The sequence below is a fragment of the Amblyomma americanum genome, chromosome 4 (genome assembly GCF_052857255.1).
Source record: "Amblyomma americanum isolate KBUSLIRL-KWMA chromosome 4, ASM5285725v1, whole genome shotgun sequence".
In the NCBI taxonomy this organism is placed as follows: domain Eukaryota; kingdom Metazoa; phylum Arthropoda; class Arachnida; order Ixodida; family Ixodidae; genus Amblyomma; species Amblyomma americanum.
In genome coordinates, this window is record NC_135500.1 from 203,155,390 (window position 1) to 203,174,728 (window position 19,339).

At 50.6% G+C, this 19,339-nt stretch overlaps 1 protein-coding gene across 2 annotated transcripts in view; it reads right to left on the bottom strand.

The window, feature by feature from the left end:
• Window positions 1–16,355, bottom strand: part of LOC144129104 (uncharacterized) — a 68,134-nt gene extending 51,779 nt beyond the window's left edge. Inside the window, exon 1 of one of the 2 annotated variants that reach the window (XM_077663013.1) lies at window positions 15,996–16,355. The gene's annotated coding sequence lies outside the window, so the exon portion shown is untranslated. Of the gene's footprint in view, window positions 1–10,939; window positions 11,346–15,995 lie in introns of those variants that run through there. The other variant, XM_077663014.1, reaches the window with a different exon arrangement.
• Window positions 16,356–19,339: the final 2,984 nt, after the last annotated feature.

A 19,339-nucleotide genomic window follows, 5' to 3' on the forward strand; every position in this document is an offset into this window, starting at 1 on the left:
CATGCTGGAAAATATTTGAAACGTCTAATCATTCCAACATTCAGATCTTCTGGACGCCAGGTCACCTCTCAACGACGGCCAATGAGTCGGCCAACACAGCTGCTCGAGCTCTCCTCCTCCGAGCATCTGGCATGCGCAGCCTCCCTCTGACACCATTAATAACCCCTCACCCTTACTAAGCTACGCAGGAATTACGGAGTACTATAAGATCATAAGAAGGAAATACCCTCTTCCTCACAAAACCCTTAGCAAATCTGAAGAGCACATAATCAGGCGACTCGAACTAATACTCGATCCAATCCCTACTTGATGAGTAAATAGTATCCAGACACCCACGATTCGTCCTGCCCCTTCTGTGGAGCAGTTGGCACACTCTTTCACACAGTTTGGGAATGTCAAGAAGACTCGGACTTGGACAGCGATCCCGATCCGACACATGAGCGCTGGGAGGCGACCCTCCATAGCCGCAGTCCCCTCGACCAGAAATCGGGTTGAGGGAGGCCGGATTACGATGGCGACCAATGGGTTCCCCTGCTGAACCAACCCAGTATTTATGCTCTTCATAAATGTTTTTCCTCCACCTCGTAGCACCGAGCGAACTTCGTAGCGGACTGATCCACAATGGAACCCACGTGAACGAGGTAATGAGTATGCAAATAGTACGCATTTTTCGAAGCCTCATCATTGCAAGCACTCGGCGTTTACTGTGAAACAATAACAATAATTGGTTTTTTGGGGAAAGGAAATGGCGCAGTATCTGTCTCATATATCGTTGGACACCTGAACCGCGCCCTAATGGAAGGGGTAAGGGATGGAGTGAAAGAAGAAAGGAAGAAGGAGGTGCCGTAGTGGAGGGCTCCGGAATAATTTTCGACCACCTGGGGATCTTTAACGTGCACTGACATCGCACGTTAAAGATCCCCAGGTGGTCGAAAATTATTCCGGAGCCCTCCACTACGGCACCAGAACGTTATTTTGCGAACATTTGCAGACTATGAACAGCTGGGCCCTTCTAAGGATTTGGGCTACACGGTCGGCCTATGAAATAGACACAAGCAGGAAGTTTCTCCTCTGAGACGACTTCTCGCAGTTCGGAACTCGGGGCAGCGATGCAGAAGCTAGCTCGGTGGTTCCCTTATGCAAGCACGATCTAGTTTATAGCCTCAGCCTTCGATGCCAGCGGGGAGTGCACTGGAAATAGAAAGGTTTAACCTGCATTTCCTGCATCGCGAGAAACTGCACACACATTCCGAAAAATAAAGAAAGAAACAAGAACTAAAATGGCATGCCGAGGTGGCGCTGTTTTAGAAAAAAAAAGCAAAAAAAAGCGCCAGCGTCAGTGGGACGTTGCTGCATCCTCTGCAGGCGTCCGCACCCTATATCGAGCGATGTTTGTGTGCGCACGCACTGTTGCGTACACAGCACGGGCAGGCGGACAAGAATAATTAGGCCGCGCTGGCGCCCTCTCTAGCGGCCAAACCATTCTTCCCCCAGAGACGCCGGCCCTGCTTCCTGGCGCAAGCGAGGCCTGTTTGTTTTCTCGCGGACGGCTGCTGCCGAGCAAAGGACGGGGAACCCGCCGCGCCGCCTCCAACAGCTCCGGTCGGACTGGTCGCAGAGCACAGCCACTGCGCCCTTCGCCGGTTAAGCCTACTCACTTATTGTTTAGCATTTTTCTTTTTTTTTCGCCTCCCTTCCTTCGTCCTCTTTCGCGCTAGTGCAAGGTCGCCGGGCAGTCAACCGCTCGGTTACTTGTTTTACCGTCACCGAATAACCGCGGCGAGACCTTCGCACGCGTCCTCCCATTTACCGTTCGGAAATCGCCAATGAGTCATCAATCGGGGCGCGCCGATTTCCGCGTCGAGATTCGACACGCTCTTCATCCGTTGCGAGCGCAGCTTTTTGCGAGAAGCATGCGCCCAAGGAAGGACGAAGAATATAATAAGCGGGCGGCTCCGTTACGGCATGGAAGTCCGTGCCCGCGTCAAATCAGACAGTGCGCGTCGAGGCCTTAAATCGCAGTGACGCTGTTGCTGCTGCTCCAACCATCAAAGGCGTTAGGATGGCACCACTTTCCGCGTCACAGCGATACGCTGTCGGGTGTTGGCGGGGCGAGATGGGGACACAGCGGGAGGAATATATATATATATATATATATATATATATATATATATATATATATATATATATATATATATATATATATATATATATATATATATATATATATATATATATATATATATATATATATATATATATATAATTGGTTTTGGAGGGAAAGGAAATGGCGCAGTATCTGTCTCATGTACCGTTGGACACCTGAACCGCGCCGTAAGGGAAGGGATAAAGGAGGGAGTGAAATAAGAAAGGAAGAGAGAGGCGCCGTAGTGGAGGGCTCCGGAATAATTTCGACCACCTGGGGATCTTTAACGTGCACTGACATCGCACAGCACACGGGCGCCTTAGCGTTTTTCCTCCATAAAAACGCAGCCGCCGCGGTCGGGTTCGAACCCGGGCGGGAGGAATACGGGTGAGCCTGTCGGCACAGGGGTGGCATTAGGGAATTGGGAGAGGCCTTCGCATTGCAGATGGGACAATGAGGTTGTCGACGGAGAAAAAGGCGCTGCCAGTCCGGGGACGGTGACGAAACTGGTCAGTATAGCGAGCGGTCGCGCAGGCACTGAACAAACCACACACCTGTGCTGCACGCGCGTACAGCGATGACAGGACAGTGTGGGACAGCTGCACACGTTGAGTTTTTTTTTTTTTTTCCACGGCGCCTGCGGAGCCACACAAGTGTCAGCAAAATACGGTGCTTTTTTTACGTTTATAGGTTTTTATTTCAACAACTATGTTAGATAGTTGATGCCGTCTGTGCAGCAAGGAGGACATTACGTACGTGATAGAGTTCCAACTACCGGACGAGTAAATAATTAAAATTAACTAATCTGTTTTATATTTGATTTAGGGGGCAAGATTACATTGTGAATCGGAAGGCTGTCAACAGCGAAGGTGAGCCTTCTTTTTTTACTTTTCTTAATCGGCAATACGGCTCGAAATACACAACTAAAAATGCGCACTTGAAAGCGCTTTCAGCCCCCGGCGCGGCGGCCCAGTGGTTAGGGCGCTCGGCTACTGAGCCGGAGTACCCGGGTTCGAACCCGACCGCGGCGGCTGCGTTTTGATGGGGGCGAAACGCTAATGCGCCCGTGTGCTGTGCGATGTCAGTGCACGTTAAAGATCCCCAGGTGGTCGAAATTATTCCGGAGCCCTCCACTACGGCACCTCTTTCTTCTTTCACTCCCTTCTGTATCCCTTCCCTTACGGCGCGGTTCAGGTGTCCAACGATATATGAGGCAGATACTGCGCCGTTTCCTTTCCGCCAAAACCAATTATTATTATTATTATTATTATTATTATTATTATTATTATTATTATTATTATTATTATTATTATTATTATTAACCTCTTTGTGATGGCTTTCCCGAGTTACACATATATAAAATGGCGTCGCTCGCAATTTTAATGCAGCAAATACAGACGCCCTTTGCGTATTTTATGATGTACAACAGTGAACGCGATTTCGGCGACAATACACTATTTCTTCTTTCGCTCCTCCCTTCCCTTGCGGCTCGGTTGGGATGTCTACCGAGATTTGAGACAATTACTGCGGCATTTTCCTTCTTCAAAAAAGAGAAACAATACTACGCGGAGCGATACCAATTTATAAATGTGCGACGCGAGAGAGCTAACTCCTGCAATGATTGAGGTTTATCATGTCTGTAATGTTCGTCTTTCTGTACAATTCGCCTGCACAGACTGAACCAATGCATCTTGAATAAAAATCTGTAAGCACTTAAAAAAAATCACCCGGTATAAGGCAACGAAAAAAATTGGCTGTGGTTTAGCTCTGGTTAACCCTATTAGAATTGCGAAAGCTTCGTTTCCTGGGCACGTCGTCTACGGAGCGTCTCATTCCGACGCTCTCGAGAACTCAAACCGGTCTTTTCCGCAGTTGGGACATGTCACGACTTCTTCTGGTGCTTCAGTATCGATGGCAGATGCCGGGGCTAGCAAAAATCTTTTCCTTCCTTTTTACTATTATTTTTAATAAAACCACTACCACCACCACCACGACTTCTTCTAGGCACATCTTCGTTACGACGCTTCTCGAGTGCTGCGGCGCGTTCTTCTGGCGTCTCTTGAGCGCGTTGTCTCTTCCTCGCTTCGTTCTGTCGTTGTTGCGTCTCTTTCGCGCTCCCCATAACGACTAGAATCCACTGTAGTAAGTAAGGGTTATGGGGGCTTACCGTCACAAAGAGACGCAGGCTATGAGGGACGCCGTAGTGAAGGGCTCCGGAAATTTCGACCACCTGGGGTTCTTTAACGTGCACTGACATCGCACAACACACGGGCCTCTAGAATTTCGCCTCCATCGAAATTCAGCCGCCACCGCCGGGATCGAGCCCGCGTCTTTCGGGTCAGCAGCCGAGCGCCATAACCGCTGAGCCACCGCGGCGGGTCCCACTGTAGTAAGTGGTCGAATAGAAGAGGAAAGGAAATGTGCACGGGCCTGTGACTGACGTGTTGTCACCACTGCCGGCGTGCAGATAGGGAGGAGGAGAACAGGCAGAGCGCGCTGTTCATGAACGCTGTGTTTCGGTCAAACGACATTTGTCAGCGCAGTCGAATAATAAAAAAGAAACATCCCCACCCTTCGTCGAGCTCTGAACTGAACAGACAACCTCCGCTTCAATCATAGCCACGCGACTGTGCCACGCCATCAGCTTTAGTAGACGTTTTTAGCATACCGGAGACGTATACCGGTTTACCGGACGCCGGACGCGCAGTGGCTCCCCCTCACCCCAACAATGCCATTGCGCATGCGCAAGAGGGGTACGGTAAAGCGGTATACCTCTCCGGTATGCTAGAAACGTCATTGTTTAGTGCTGTTAGAGCACGGCAGAGCCGGAGCGGCTATATGATAACGCTCCCGGTAAACCACTAGGTGCGTATCGAAAGATAAAAAGCACGTCCCGCACTTACCAACAGCGATGAGAGCTAAATGGGTGAGCATAATGCATGGCGAAATCAATCAAACAATCAATCAAAACTGCAGTCGAAGTAATTTCAGCCATTTCGTGCCCATGTTAGCTTCCAGATACGAGGAAGTCAACTTTTTTCTTTTCAGGTTATATGTAAACTTTAACTCCATCTTTTCCTCGCGGCGCGGGTGATCTGATAGGTGAGAGTCGGTTACTTCACATTTCAATTAATTTCATTCCTTCCAGACGCACACTGAACGCTGGAAGTGGTTTTCTGGACGAAAAGCCGTTCATCTAAAACTTGGCTAAGCGCAGGCCCCCGATTTACAGCAGTTTTGACGTCCAGTTTAGAAAGCCCAAAAATAAAACCAACCTTTTTTTTTAATACTTCACCTGCCCCAGCGTAAACACCCGTGCTATGTTAACGTGCTCGGAGCGTGCACGTGACGGGCCCCTCCGGGCGCTAATCTCTGGCCCCGTGGAAGGGATTCTTTATATGCGTCCGCGAACGCGCCCCTGTGTGTGCCTCCCGCACTCATTCCTCTTCAAGGTGCTGCGCAGCAGGTTGACGAAAGAAGATCAAATAAAAAAAAAAAAACGACAGAGATCCCACGCCCGTCCCCAGCGGCGTATCGAGTTGCCCGGCCAATCCGCCAGGGGCACGCGCGCCGAACGAAGACGGCTCTCCCTTTCTCTCGCGGGGACCCGATGAACGACGGCGCTCGCGCAGCAGAAGAATCCGCGCAGAGCAGAAGACGAGCGTTGAGCGCGGCGCAGTACAACAGACATATGGACGAGCCAAATACGAGAGTGGACCCAATACCATTATCATTTCTTCCAGAAGCTGTTTTGGAAAAGAAAAAGAAATCTCCCACTGGGATGTACAGTCGTGCCTCGTTAATGTGGACACTTTGGTTCCCGAGCAAAACTGTTCATAAAGCGAGTCGCCCTTAATAATGATTCCCGAAGAAAAAAAAACGTGATTAAGGCCTGCTTCTGTGCATAGTGGTGTCTAGAGAAGTTTGAACTTAGGCATGATTTTCAGAGCTACAGTTCCATTATCCTGGTCGCCATTGTGTTTGAAATGCAGCTTTGCATGCCTAGAGTTATAGATATACTTGAAGGCGTTTCGTGGCTAAACGACCAACTACTACTACTACTACTACTCACATCTCACGAACCGCTGCTCTGTATATCAGTACACAGTCGGCCGACGACCGCTGAATGCAGCTTTCTACGTGGCACAAGCTGGAGAAAGTTTTCATCGCACTCATTCACGCAACATGAAAAATAGTGAGGCGCATCAATTGGGCAGCTTTGTACTGTGAACTAAGAAACCGCCAAAGAAGAGGGCCCTCATTCAGGCATTCGCACTTGTGCATTGCATTCATCTGATGTCCTACGCCCAAAATGCAGAAATCGAAACACCTCGTCGGGGCAGTGGAGATTTTGTTCTCATCTCCGTCGATATTACCGAGACAAAAATACATGGGCCCAATTGGGCACTGTGCACTTCCCCCCTGTCCATTGTCCGGACAGCGAGTTTCCATTTTAACGAGGCGGAAACACAGTGAAAAAGTTTGGTCCCCGGAAAAACTGTCCATAATTCGAATCGCCCATATTAACGGGGGTCGTATTGAGGTTGAGGTGTTGAATGCTACAGGTGGGGTTAGCCTTGCTTTGTCTGCCGGCAATTGCTCCACCGCAGCGTCCCTTCGATATTAACAATGCCGCATCTACCCCGCTAAGCGCACAGTCTCTTATAATAGCACACATTCTCTCCCTCAGTCACTATCTATGCACACAATCAATCCACACAGTCCACTCCAGAAGTCACCATCTATGCACATATTCAGTCACAGTAGAAAACGAGGCACAACTGTACATCTTTGCATATATTTTTCACAGCAAACAAAACACAATCGTCTCACAACGTGCACTGACACTGCACAGTACACGGGCGCCTTGCATATCAACTCCCTCAAAACGCGGGCGGGGGTCGACCCCGTGACCTTCGCGACCTCGCGCTCAGCTGCCATTGAGTCACCGCGTGGAGCGAAGGGTGTCACGGCAGCGGCGGCGAGCTGTGTCGGCGACCGTCGTCACAGGAGGCGACCGTCGGGGGAATCCTCGACACCCGAACAGTAGCGCAGCTCCTTAGCCAGCACGAGGCGCTAGTTGTGCAGAGCGAGACGATGATCCTAGCGAGCAGACGCCCCGAGACGAGACGGCGTTTTGACGCCAGTGTTGCGACACGCGTGCCACGCAGGGCTCTCGGCGTTTCAACACTGCGCGCGCTCATGCGCAGGGCAGGGAGCTAAACAACGAGGCGGCGAAGCAGCGGCAAGCGCTCTCGCTCGTCAAAGCGACTGAGGACAAGACCCGAGACGACAGTCGCCATAAAGGAGGCTCGGACGAGGGCAACTGCCACATGCATTCACGCTCGCATAACTCGACACATTTTTTTTTTTTTCAAGAATTACTGATCGCGAAGTGCGGGGTACATACACGAACATCGGTTGACTGCTATGGTCGGGTTCATTTTTGTAACCTTTAAAGGGACACTGAGGAGAACTCTATGAATTTTTTTTTGTTAGCAAAATCTGATACTTCGGCATTTCATGGCTTCGTTTCCGCTTATTCATGAGCGAAGGATGCATTTATTTCAAAGAAATTTGGATTCGAAGATGAAAAAGTTTTTCCCGCCGCTCTGATTCAAACTCAGGGAACTCTTATGACGCCACGGCAACTCTTATGACGTCTCAGAACGTAGTGACGTGACATGTGACGTAAACGCAGACTCCGTGATTTCTGACGGCTAGCGATGCGATGCGCAACCTTCCTTTGCCAGCCTCAGAGATTCGCGCCGTTCATGAAGTAAGGAAAATTCCTCCAAGGTGGCGCCTCTTGTCCTAGGAAGTCATCACGCTTGTACTTGCGAGATTGGCCTGTGGCGGCGATACCTGTATTTTGGTTCTTGCTATTTTCTACATTACAAGAGCTTTGTTTTCAGTAAGAGTGGCGTTTTTGTGATCAGGAGCTGCTTTTCTATCGATACAAGCCAACTTAAATTTCTCCTCAGTGTCCCTTTAAGGTTTCACTCAAGATTATTTTGTTTTAAGAGCGTTAGCTCTTACTCATCGCGTTTCTCGATTTCTTGGGGTCTGCTACCACCTCCCTTCGGCGTGAATTGTTTCAAAGTCCGAGGAATTCAAGATGGCGGCCCCCATAGTAAACCGATATAGCAACCCAATTGGTGATTGATTGGTGACGTCATTAGTATATCGAATTGGTGACTGATTGGTGAGGTCACTGATATATCCAACTGGTGATAGACTGGTGTCGTCACTTACAAAATCCAAGATGTCAGACTCGTATTTCCATTTGTGTACCTCACTTTAATTTCATTCATATCAATTCTAATAAACAGCTAACAGCTAACTCTCGTTACTTCAACGTCTTCCAGACGGTGGCGGCATCTCTTTTTTGTAACATTTCAAGTTTCACTGTAGATTTTTTTTTCTTTTGCGACTGCCCGCAACAATCTCACAGGCGAATTCGCGACAGCATTGTAATGATCGCGGTGACGCCTACTACAGCACACAACAGCGGCGAAAAAAAAAAAAACGTCTCGCCTCAAAACGGCACCACTTTTGTGCAGCACACATGCCAACCACAAACCGCCTTACACTGCCTGGTTTATTTCTCTTATTCCTGCTATAAAGGTCGAAAGAAAGAGAAAGAGGGGAGGGATCGAGTCAGCGTAAACCGAGCAGACGGTCGTCCGCGCCCACAACGCAAGCAGGAGCGTCTCAACTTAGTTGGGTGCAGCGCAGCAAAGGCCACCCATCTCCGCCAATGCCGACTGCTTGCGTGGCATTTGTGTTGCCAGCGGCTGCATGCACAGCAGCCTCTACAACAAAAGTGCGCGCGAAAAGTTACCCACTGAGGCGTTCCATATCTCTGTGTACGTAGGAACGGGCACACACAATTTCCCGTTTACGCTGAGCGGTCTATTCGCATCTCACTTCAGCTTGCAGAAACAAAAACAGCAGCGCACAAGGCTACTGGCGCTGGGTAATCAGAGTGGGCAGCCGGCTGTAGAAAGAAGGCCACGCCAAGCGCTGCTCACCGCCGCAACAACGAGACTGCAGAGACAGAGAGAGCTTGGAAAACGAGGACTCTTGCAGACTGAACAGAGCCGCGCCGCGAGCAACCAGAAACACCCCAGATGTGGTCGCGAAGCTTCCTCCACGACCCGCCGCGGTGGCTCAGTGGCAAGGGCGCTCGGCTACTGATCCGGAGTTCCCGGGTTCGAACCCGACCGCGGCGGCTGCGTTTTTATGGAGGAAAAAAAGCTAAGGCGCCCGTGTGCTGTGCGATGTCAGTGCACGTTAAACATCCCCAGGTGGTCGAAATTATTCCGGAGCCCTCCACTACGGCACCTCTCTTCCTTTCTTCTTTCACTCCCTCCTTTATCCCCTCCCCTACGGCGCGGTTCAGGTGTCCAACGATATATGAGACAGATACTGCGCCATTTCATTTCCCCCAAAACCAATTATTATTATTATTCCTGCACGTAGCAGAGGCCGAGCCCAGGTGATGGCGAAAAGGTTTGGTTCGGTCTATGGGGGTTTAACGTCCCGAAGCGACCCAGGCTATGATGGGTGCCGTAGCGAAGGGCCCCAGAAATTTCGACCACCTGAGGCTCTTTAACGTGCACTGACATCGCACAGTACACGGGCCTCTAGAATTTCGCCTCCATCGAAATTCCGACCGCCGCGGACGGGGTCGAACCCGCGTCTTTCGGGTCAGCAGCCGAGCACAACCACTGAGCCACCGCGGCGAAAAGGTGAAAGGTTGCACATCTAGCAGCGATCGTATTAATTTTCGTACAGAGCACTCATTTTCGGGACGACTGATCAATTACTCGAATAAAATACCATCGCGAACAAAATACTGAAGAGAAGTACATGAAACAAGAAAGAAAGCATTCGTCTAGGTTCTCGTTCGCGCAGCAACGCTTTCCGCTCGGAAGGGTGGTAGGGCTTTCTTGCGGCGTGCTGCAGAGCACATTCGACTGAAAATTGGTTGTAGGGAAAGGAAATGGCGCAGTACCTGTCTCACATCTCGGCGGACACCTGAATCGCGCCATAAGGGAAGGGATAAAGGAGGGAGTAAAAGAAGAAAGAAGTGCCGTAGTGGAGGGCTCCGGAATAATTTCGACCACCATAAACCACAAACCGCACCACGGTCGCCGCCAGTGTGTTGCAGTTAATAATGAACGCGACTGTACTTCACCGTACGTCGCCTAAGGATAGCTATTGTACGCTAAAAACAGTACTGTACTGTTTTTTTTTAGGCCCTCTAAGTTCCGTGACGGTGGCAACGTTTTGGCAGTGGTGAAGACGATGATGATGGTGCAGATTGCGGCGGACACCACCTGATGATAAACGCGAGGAACCTAGCGGCCTTGTTTCTCATGTTGAAGACAACAACAAAATGTCTATGAACCGCACGGGCAGAGACCATGGCTGTATCCAGGCTAACAGCTATGTATACGCAGTCACGGCAGTCACTCGACACATACGGCTCGCTCGTCACCACAAAGCCAGATACGCAGCCCATCTAAGAAATGGCACTGCAAACGGCCGGACCACAAACGAACTAAGCGAGTGACAGCGCGGCGGTACAGCATGCCACCCATTTCCGAAACGTCAAACTCATGCATCTTCTATAGAAGTCGCAACAAGCAATGACAGCTTCATATTAACTTATTTCTTCAACCACAGCCCCGAATTCCCAAGGCAGACCAAAGCTAAACAAATTTTCCGACGAATCAATCGATACGTCGCCCTGTCGATATATATCTCCAGTCAGGGCAGACTCACCTGCGCTCCTTCATGGCTAAATCGTCCACTGTGTCGAGGTTCCGCTACACCCCACGGGTCCGACTATTTACGCCGCCCCGATCATTCATTCAAACAGCCGAGATCCCACGTCTGACCACGTAGTTCGCCTGTGTGTCTCCGAATTTCGCTCCTCGAAACCTGGGCAACGCCGAAGCACGAGCCACACAGCATTTAAGCCACGCGGGACAAGACACTGCACGGTGTTGCTCTTACGGGGTAACTCCATGCTTGCGAACGACAGGCCCAATAAGTAGGCGCACGGACAACTCGTTCGCTGATTCATGCGTGACAAGAGCCAGGGAAATGCGCGCAGCTCGTTCGTCAGCTGCCCACTCACGGCGGGGACGGTATACTTGAAGATTAGAGCTCCGGCTCGATACAAGACAGACGTCTCTCCGTCCTATCACCGCTTCGTTCAGCGACACGTAAATGTAAGCCGAATCGATAAAAGCATCCGCCTATACACGTCACAAAAACGATAACGGGTGCGTGACAGAGCGAAGCATTGCACGAAAACTGCGTAAAACTTCACGTTCTGGAAGACTAGACGTGGAAGTCAGAAACCGACAGTAGTCGATTACCGGTGTTCCCTGGGCTCGCGATTAAATCAGACAGACTCATCGACCAGACAACGGTGAAGGCAATTTTTTTTACGCAGCCCCAATCAGGCACCGGCCTCTATAAATTCCGCGGGACTGCTAAAGAATATCAGACTAATGAAAGCCCGTCGAATATAAAATAAAAAAGAAACAAACTACAAAAAAAACGTCTGGAACTACGCAAAAACAATAGCGAGCGAACCGAAGGGTTCGTATCCGCACCAAGCTCGGGGGATTTCAAACGAGCGAACGATAAGAATCGTGACGTCACTCAGCGAGGCCCGTCCAGGAAGTAATCTTATCGCACGGGGCTCTTTCCTCCGCCCAGCCCAGATAATGCAGCTCAGGCGCCACTCGGCTCCGAGGTCGAACAGCTGTTAAAGGTCACCGACCGTCACCAATGGCTGGCCCATGCGTGGAAGACAAGCGCACGAACCACACCCAGTGACGCCTGACTGGTGGGTGTGACGTGGTTGGCCCGGCAGCACTTTTAAGATACGGCGATCGATGAAGACTAAAGGCGCAGTAACTGTCTCACTCCTTGGCGGACACCTCAACCGCGCCGTGTGGGAAAATTAATAATAATAATTGGTTTTGGGGGAAAGGAAATGGCGCAGTATCTGTCTCATATATCGTTGGACACCTGAACCGCACCGTAAGGGAAGGGATATGGGAGGGAGTGAAAGAAGAAAGGAAGAGATAGGTGCCGTAGTGGAGGGCTCCGGAATAATTTCGACCACCTGGGGATCTTTAACGTGCACTGACATCGCACAGCACACGGGCGCCTTAGCGTTTCCTCCATAAAAACGCAGCCGCCGCGGTCGGGTTCGAACCCGGGAACTCCGGATCAGTAGTCGAGCGCCCTAACCACTGAGCCACCGCGGCGGCAAAGCGAGCATATCTGCGCTGTGCCAACCATATCGCCCCTGAAGCACCCACTTCAATCTTCAAGAAATCAGGCGCGAAGTGCGCGACTTTTTACACGCCAGCTAAGTCGTTTTTTATTCATTCAGCAAGCGTCGTCTCTGTGCAAACACCATGCGGAAACGAAAAATTGGCAGTGGCTCAGCTCGGTTATGCCAGGATATACGTAGCGAAAGCTAAGGCAAAGCTTGGTTAGCCTTCGTTAATCTTGACTGCAAGTCCACGTTTGTCTGGTTAGTTGTCACGTGGTTCGCCAGGTGGTGCGGTGCGAGCACGGTGGGAACTCGAGCACGGTGGGAATGCGAGCACGGCGAAATTATTCCGGAGCCCTCCACTACGGCACCTCTTTCTTCCTTTCTTCTTTCACTCCCTCCTTTATCCCTTCCCTTACGGCGCGGTTCAGGTGTCCAACGATATATGAGACAGATACTGCGCCATTTTCTTTCCCCAAAACCAATTATTATTATTATTACTATTATTAAACTGCGAGTTCGTTCGTGGTCAATGTAGCTTCCGTTACAAAATAGCAGTCAGCGACTAGGTCAGATAAACTTTCAGAACCCGCAAGGGTTCCCTCATGACAATGCACACAAACAATACATATAAGCACCCCTATGGATGCACTCATTACTGCCCCACCACTTGTGCCGCAAATCGCCAGGCCCCACTTTTGAAATTGTTGGAAGCTGGGAACAAAATTTCCACCTTTTGGAAAAACGCGTCTCCGAAAAAAAGGAGTGCATGCCAGTGATTCAGCGCCGCCTACATACACGTCCTGCAACGGCACAGCCGATCATTCTCATAATTAAGACGCTGGAGTATGTCGCCTGCACTTTCTCACTCGGCGCCCTCTTTCGCCATGCCCCCCGTCATCGAAGGAACGTCGAGAGTGCCTCAGACGCGAAAGCTGGGTGGGTGGGGGGCAAGGAATAAAAAGATAAAAAGCGAGCGGCGCGGAACTGAGTTTCAGGGTCATTAATTGCGGCAGATTGAATGCACGCTCCCCCCCCCCCCTTTTTTTCTTGTAGCACATCCTCTCTCCACGGCCGTCAGTGCTGGGAGTGAGAGGTGAGAGAGGGGGAGAGAGCTTTGGCGGCCGCGACGAGCATCTGTAATGAGCCCCTAACACTTCCGCACACACATCCGGAGGTGCGAGGGGACCCGGCTGCTGCGGGCGGAGTCGTCCGCTTGTCGCAACGCCGCGGCCGAGACACACACAGCTTCCTTCGCCTTGGACAAGCGAAGCGAGAACGCGTCCCCTTCAAGGTCGCCGAGCTAACCGCATTCGCGCAGATCCGCTTCTTGCGCTGCCGCCGCTTTTCGAGCCTTTTACATAACGCCGTGGCCAGCAGCAGCAGGAAGAATAAAAGAGGACGGGAAGGGAGGGCGGCAGAAGAGCCAGAAGCAGAAGAACCCCCTATCTCCGGCGGCGGCTTTGAATTCTGATCACGGCGCGGTCCGCGCTGGTACAGTATGTACAGTGCCAAAAGTAATCCTGCATCCAGGCAGAAAGTAAAATAATACAAAAGGCTAGACGAAGAAAAGGTCGCGGGTCAGGAGTGGAGTGCCAGTTGGTATCTGCCGTGAAATGAGGCCAATAAGCGAGCCACTCGCTAAAACAAAAAGAAGCAAAGAAAAGACGCCAAATAAATAGTACGTGTTGCTGGATTCGATGCGTGTTCTCCTTTGGAGGGACTTAATTTTACGACCGTCATGCCGAGGTTTACTCGCGGTCTGCAATGGAACACAAAAAATGACGTTCGGAACAGAATGGTGGACATTGATGTAATAAGGATCCCTCGCTAATACTCACGATTCACCCTAGCCGATATCTCCAAAGGAGACTTGCGGCTGTCGAAGCATGAATTTCTTTGTGTGTGTGTGTAAAACAAGCTATTCTAGGCACTGTATTTTATTGCTTAACGATTGCAAGGAAGAAATGAAGGCACTGCGCTTAAATCACCGCACAAAGAGCCTTACAGGAGTGACCTTGAAAATGTTTAGTGCCTGAGGCCATCAAGGCACTTACTGCCGAAAGAGAGACTTATCAGCTCGCATGGCAGGCACCATGGTTCAAAAGCTGTGCTAAACAGAGCGTTCGCGCTTTCGACGTGTGCCCAATTTAGGCCACGTAAAACTGCCGCCGCATGAATCATCCAGCTCTCTTTCACCGCCGTTATGAACCAGACAGGGCAATCAATAGCTGGACGGCCGGCCGGTATACGACTGACCACCCGAAAAAAGATTACATAGAACTTTGCGTGCCCTTTCAATTTCCTCAGGGTGTGGAAAGTTTAATAAATGACAACCAATGACGCACGACCGCTTTCACAGTTACCTGTCTCCAAACGGCTCAGGAATTATTTAACACGATTAAATTCCCGAGCAGCTGCTTCGTATTCGTCATGGCTACATACGGGGTTCGTGAAACGAACTTGCCGAGAGAGCAGATCAAGGCGAAAGATTACAAGAAAATTACGTAAAGAAAATAAAAGCACATGTCGGCGAAGCGCCTTTTGAGGCGACTACTTTTCTGCGACCTCCAGAGCCAAGTGGGTCAATTTCGCTGTCTCGGCCGCCTATGCTCTTCGTAACTGACGAGCAACGGACGGTCGCCGAATGTCCAATTCTCCCTGGAGTCTCCTATGCAGCTGAAGCTTACTGCGGCACGAAAAATGAATACACTTTACGCTTTCCTAAAACATATTTGAAGAGTAATTACGGTGACGTTGCGCGTAACACCACCTGTCCCCTTCGGCGATGACAAGCAAAACAAAACGTACCACATGGAACCAAGCTTAAATTCTGTACCCGTTAACAGGAAACGGCGCAAAGCCGACCCAGACTGCATCGTAACAGGCAGCCGATCGAAATTACATCTGACAGGCCACGCGATGATCAACTTAATGGCAGCAGTGAATGCGGTCAGTAGACGTCGGAGCAAAACCCAGCGCGGCGACAGGGCTGCCAAGCTTTTTATCGTTGTCTGGGAGAGCTCGCATCGGAGCAACCCATCTGATAGCGCGCAGCCGACCACGCCAAAAATTCTTTTCCGGGCTTGCAAGAGTACTGCGATGTGCATCCCAGGCAGCGCACTGGCCGAACACCGACTTCGCGCATCGGGAGCAGCGCGGCGTCTGATCCGCATACGTCTGTCTCCGTGCAGCCAGCAGCGGATTCCATGCCTTATGAAAGCAGCGCGCGCAGACATCCGAGGCAGCAAAAATTTACGAAGCTCTGAGGTTCACACAGCAAAGGAGAGGCTAGAGCACCAGCTTCCTCGCCGTTACCATCGCTCTTGACCGATACCGGAGACACTGGTGACGGTTGATCTCGTTTTGATTGAGCAGCTGCAGCGGAGTGCACTACAATGGGCTGCAAGCAGCGTCGCAGCCCAGACCGTCGCAGCGCTAATTACTGTGCAGAGATGCTCGCGTTTGACAGCCTCGGAGATTGCGAGGCACTCGAAAGATTCGATATCCTGCAGGACACGAACGGAAGCGTTAACTTACTTTTTATACCGTTGAATGGTCATAGGGAACGTCCCGAAGGGGCATGGAGCCGTCGGCGCGGGGAGTATCGTCGCGGAGGGCTGTAAGCTTTCGCCATGTAGCACACATTCGCACGGTACGTCACTACGATGGGCACCGCCGCATCGAGCTCACTTTCCGTCGTGCCATATCCGGAGTGGTTCTGTCACTGCTCACACCGACGATTTGACAGGAGCTGGCAGTGAAACTGCGCCCGTATCTTTTCTTTCTTTTCCCTTGGCCCAACACACGCAAACACATAAAACAGCCTTCACTCAGGATACACACACACGCGCGAAGATGCTCGTCGGCACGGCCAACACGGGCGCCACTCGCGAGTCGAGCCGCTACTCCAGATGCCGACAAAAGCACCGGGCAACTCAGTGGCGCCATCTACTAAGCTCGGTACAAAACAAACAATTCATTGTTGCTTGCTTAGTAACGACCTATGGCGGGACAAGCGTTCATATTGCAGCTGCAACCTAATAGTTTCTTAATATTACATAGAGGGACAGCTGATGCCACCGTCTATATGACTTTCTTAAAAAAGCACTGCATCCACCGCGGGAATACCAGAAGGAAGACGTTTCGTGTTTGGCTTGGCTAGTGTTAGGCAGAAAGCGTGGATTGTACCTCGAAATCGGTAGTTGGCCCAGCACTATAGCGATGCCCTTTTCTGCAACATTATCTACAAACGTTGGTCGTCTCCTCTGCGCGCTATTAAGTTATTTCGATACTGCGTTTTTCAGTTCTTATATAGATTTAAACCAAGTGAAAGTTCGGTGTCAGGCTGGTATGGAAACCTTCACAGCATTTTTTCGAGGTTTGCCTCGAGAAGACCCGTATTTTTATGGCTGAATCCACGTTTTATGCTCAACAAGAGCCAAATCAAGAAAGAAACCTTGTCTTCCTGGCATTCTCGCGCCTCTCCATGGTGGATGAACTGCAGCGCCGCCAGCTTTCCCTCTGGGTAAATAAGAAACTATGCTTGCGACGCGCTCGCTGCATGCCTTCGTCATGACGTCATCGGCAAGCAGACGACGTCGCGCGCTACTCTGCTGCCGCGGGCCTCCACCGCGCAACCTGCCTTCTCGCTACCGCCGTACCATCCGGTGCCCTTTCTTCCTGGCGCTCTCGCCGCTATCGCCTTCTTTTGTCCTCCGTGCTCAGTTACGCCAACGACGGCGAGGCACGCAGCTCAAACCGGGAACGAGCGCCTAAGAACTGCGCTCTAAAACATGTGCACACACTGCATCTTGTTACACCACTGGTCAATGCCGAACACTGTACGAAGCGTTCGAACGAGAGGCGGCGGAATTTCGATTCGCTACCGGAAACACGCCGCGGTGGCTCAGTGGTTAGAGCGCTCGGCTACCGATCCGGAGGACCCGGGTTCGAACCCGACCGCGTTTCGATGGAGGCGAAACGCAAAAGGCGCCAGTGAGCTGTGCGATGTCAATGCACGTTAAAGATCCCCAGGTGGTTGAAATTACTCCGCGGCCCTCCGCTACGCGTCCCCTCTTTCTTCCTTTCTTCTCTCAGTCACTCCTTTATCCCTTCCCTTACTGCGCGGTTCAGGTGTCCGCCGAGATATGAGACACTGCGCCATTTCCTTTAATACCCAGGTGAAAATTTCCTGCTGGGAATCTGCTGGTTTGTACTGGTCCCAGCAGCAACTTTGCTGGTTTCGGTCTGGGCCTGCTGGTCCCAGCAGCCCACTTGCTGGTTTTGGTCTGAACCTGCTGGTCCCAGCAGCACTACTTGCTGGTTTTGTGTTGGGAACTGGTCCCAGCAGCAACCTTGCTGGTTTTGATGTCTGAGTCTGCTGGTCCCAGCAGCACCACTTGCTGGTTTTGTGTTGGCGGATTGGTCCCAGCAGCAACCTTGCTGGTTTTGTACTCGATCAACTGGTCCCAGCAGTAAACCTGCTGGTTTTGTACTCGGTCAACTGAAACATATTGTTGCTTTTAAAATCAAGTAGCCGGTCGTCAGAAGGGTTCTACTGGTCTTAGTAGAGAAGAAACCGGGTTTATATTGAGATTATTATTTACTTGCCTGGAGAAAAGCTGATCAGCTGGGAATTCAACCTGGCGTGTATTGGACCAGATGACCTAGCTAGTTGGAAACCAACTAGACATGACTAGTTTCATTCAGAAGGTGTGTATTAATAGCCATTTGGCAACTGCTTCAGCGCTTGAAACTTGAGTATTTATTGGGAGACAGGTGTAACTAAATAAAGAAACACAGTGACAAGCTTCTGCGACAAGCTCCATGCACGGCTAGCAGTAAAAGTGGAACTTCGCCTTGTGAATTCCAACTCCAACGCTTTTCTTAAAACGATACTTCGTCAATGGAAGATCATGCCTATCAAGAATATATAATATCAGTCTTTGAAGCGCTTTGATTGCCTTCCAAGACAATCCATACTCGATGGCAAAATTCACAGTCAGTGCAAGGAAGTCCTCAACAGTTAAATCACTGCATTGCGTCTGATCTGACGTCTCAGGGTGCTCGGAAAAGTCAGGCAGTTGCGTGTGATTGCTCGACGATGTAGGAGTTTCCGTAGGACCTGACCAATTATAGCTGCTGCCATAATCATCCCCATCATGATGCGTGGCCTGTGGTGATGTCAGCGCTGGTGAAGATGACCGCGTAGGACCTTGCTCTGGCGAAGTTAGCGTGTAAATCCTTGCGCTGGCGATGGTGGCGGCCGCGGAGATCCTTGCGCTGTTGACGTCGGGTGCGTATCCCCTTGCACTGGCGACGATTACCGCGTAGGCCCTTCAGCTGGAGACGGTGGGTGCGCAGACATCCGAAGATAACTTCTGGTGGAAGTCGGAAGACCAGCATCGCTGCCTGGGTCAAGACAACGCCGGTACCGCTTATTCCTGCGGCCCATTCTTTCAGCTAACTGTGACAATAATACCACGGCCACCATCCGAATAGCACTTGAACGTCGACCGAAGAGAAGCACTAGGCGGGGATTGCTGTTGCTGCTGCAGGATTTGGATATGGGGCTTTCTCTTTGTATCGGGCGGCCCTTACAAAAAAAAAAAAAAAACTCGTGTCCTAGCCTATTTTGCAGGAGGCCCTACAGTTACGGAAAATATACTAGTTCACTGCACTACAGTCGTCGAGAACGAAGCGTCTAGTTGGATTTGGATTGGATTTAGACAACCTGGACTGGTGAAAATGCCGATGTGGCTATCCTTCAAGAGCTCATTGAACTGATCTACGAGTAAATTAGCACATTTAATTACATGAACATGCCACTAAAACTTAATAAGTAACTGTGTATCAATTGTGCTGTTTTAAACCAGTTTTGA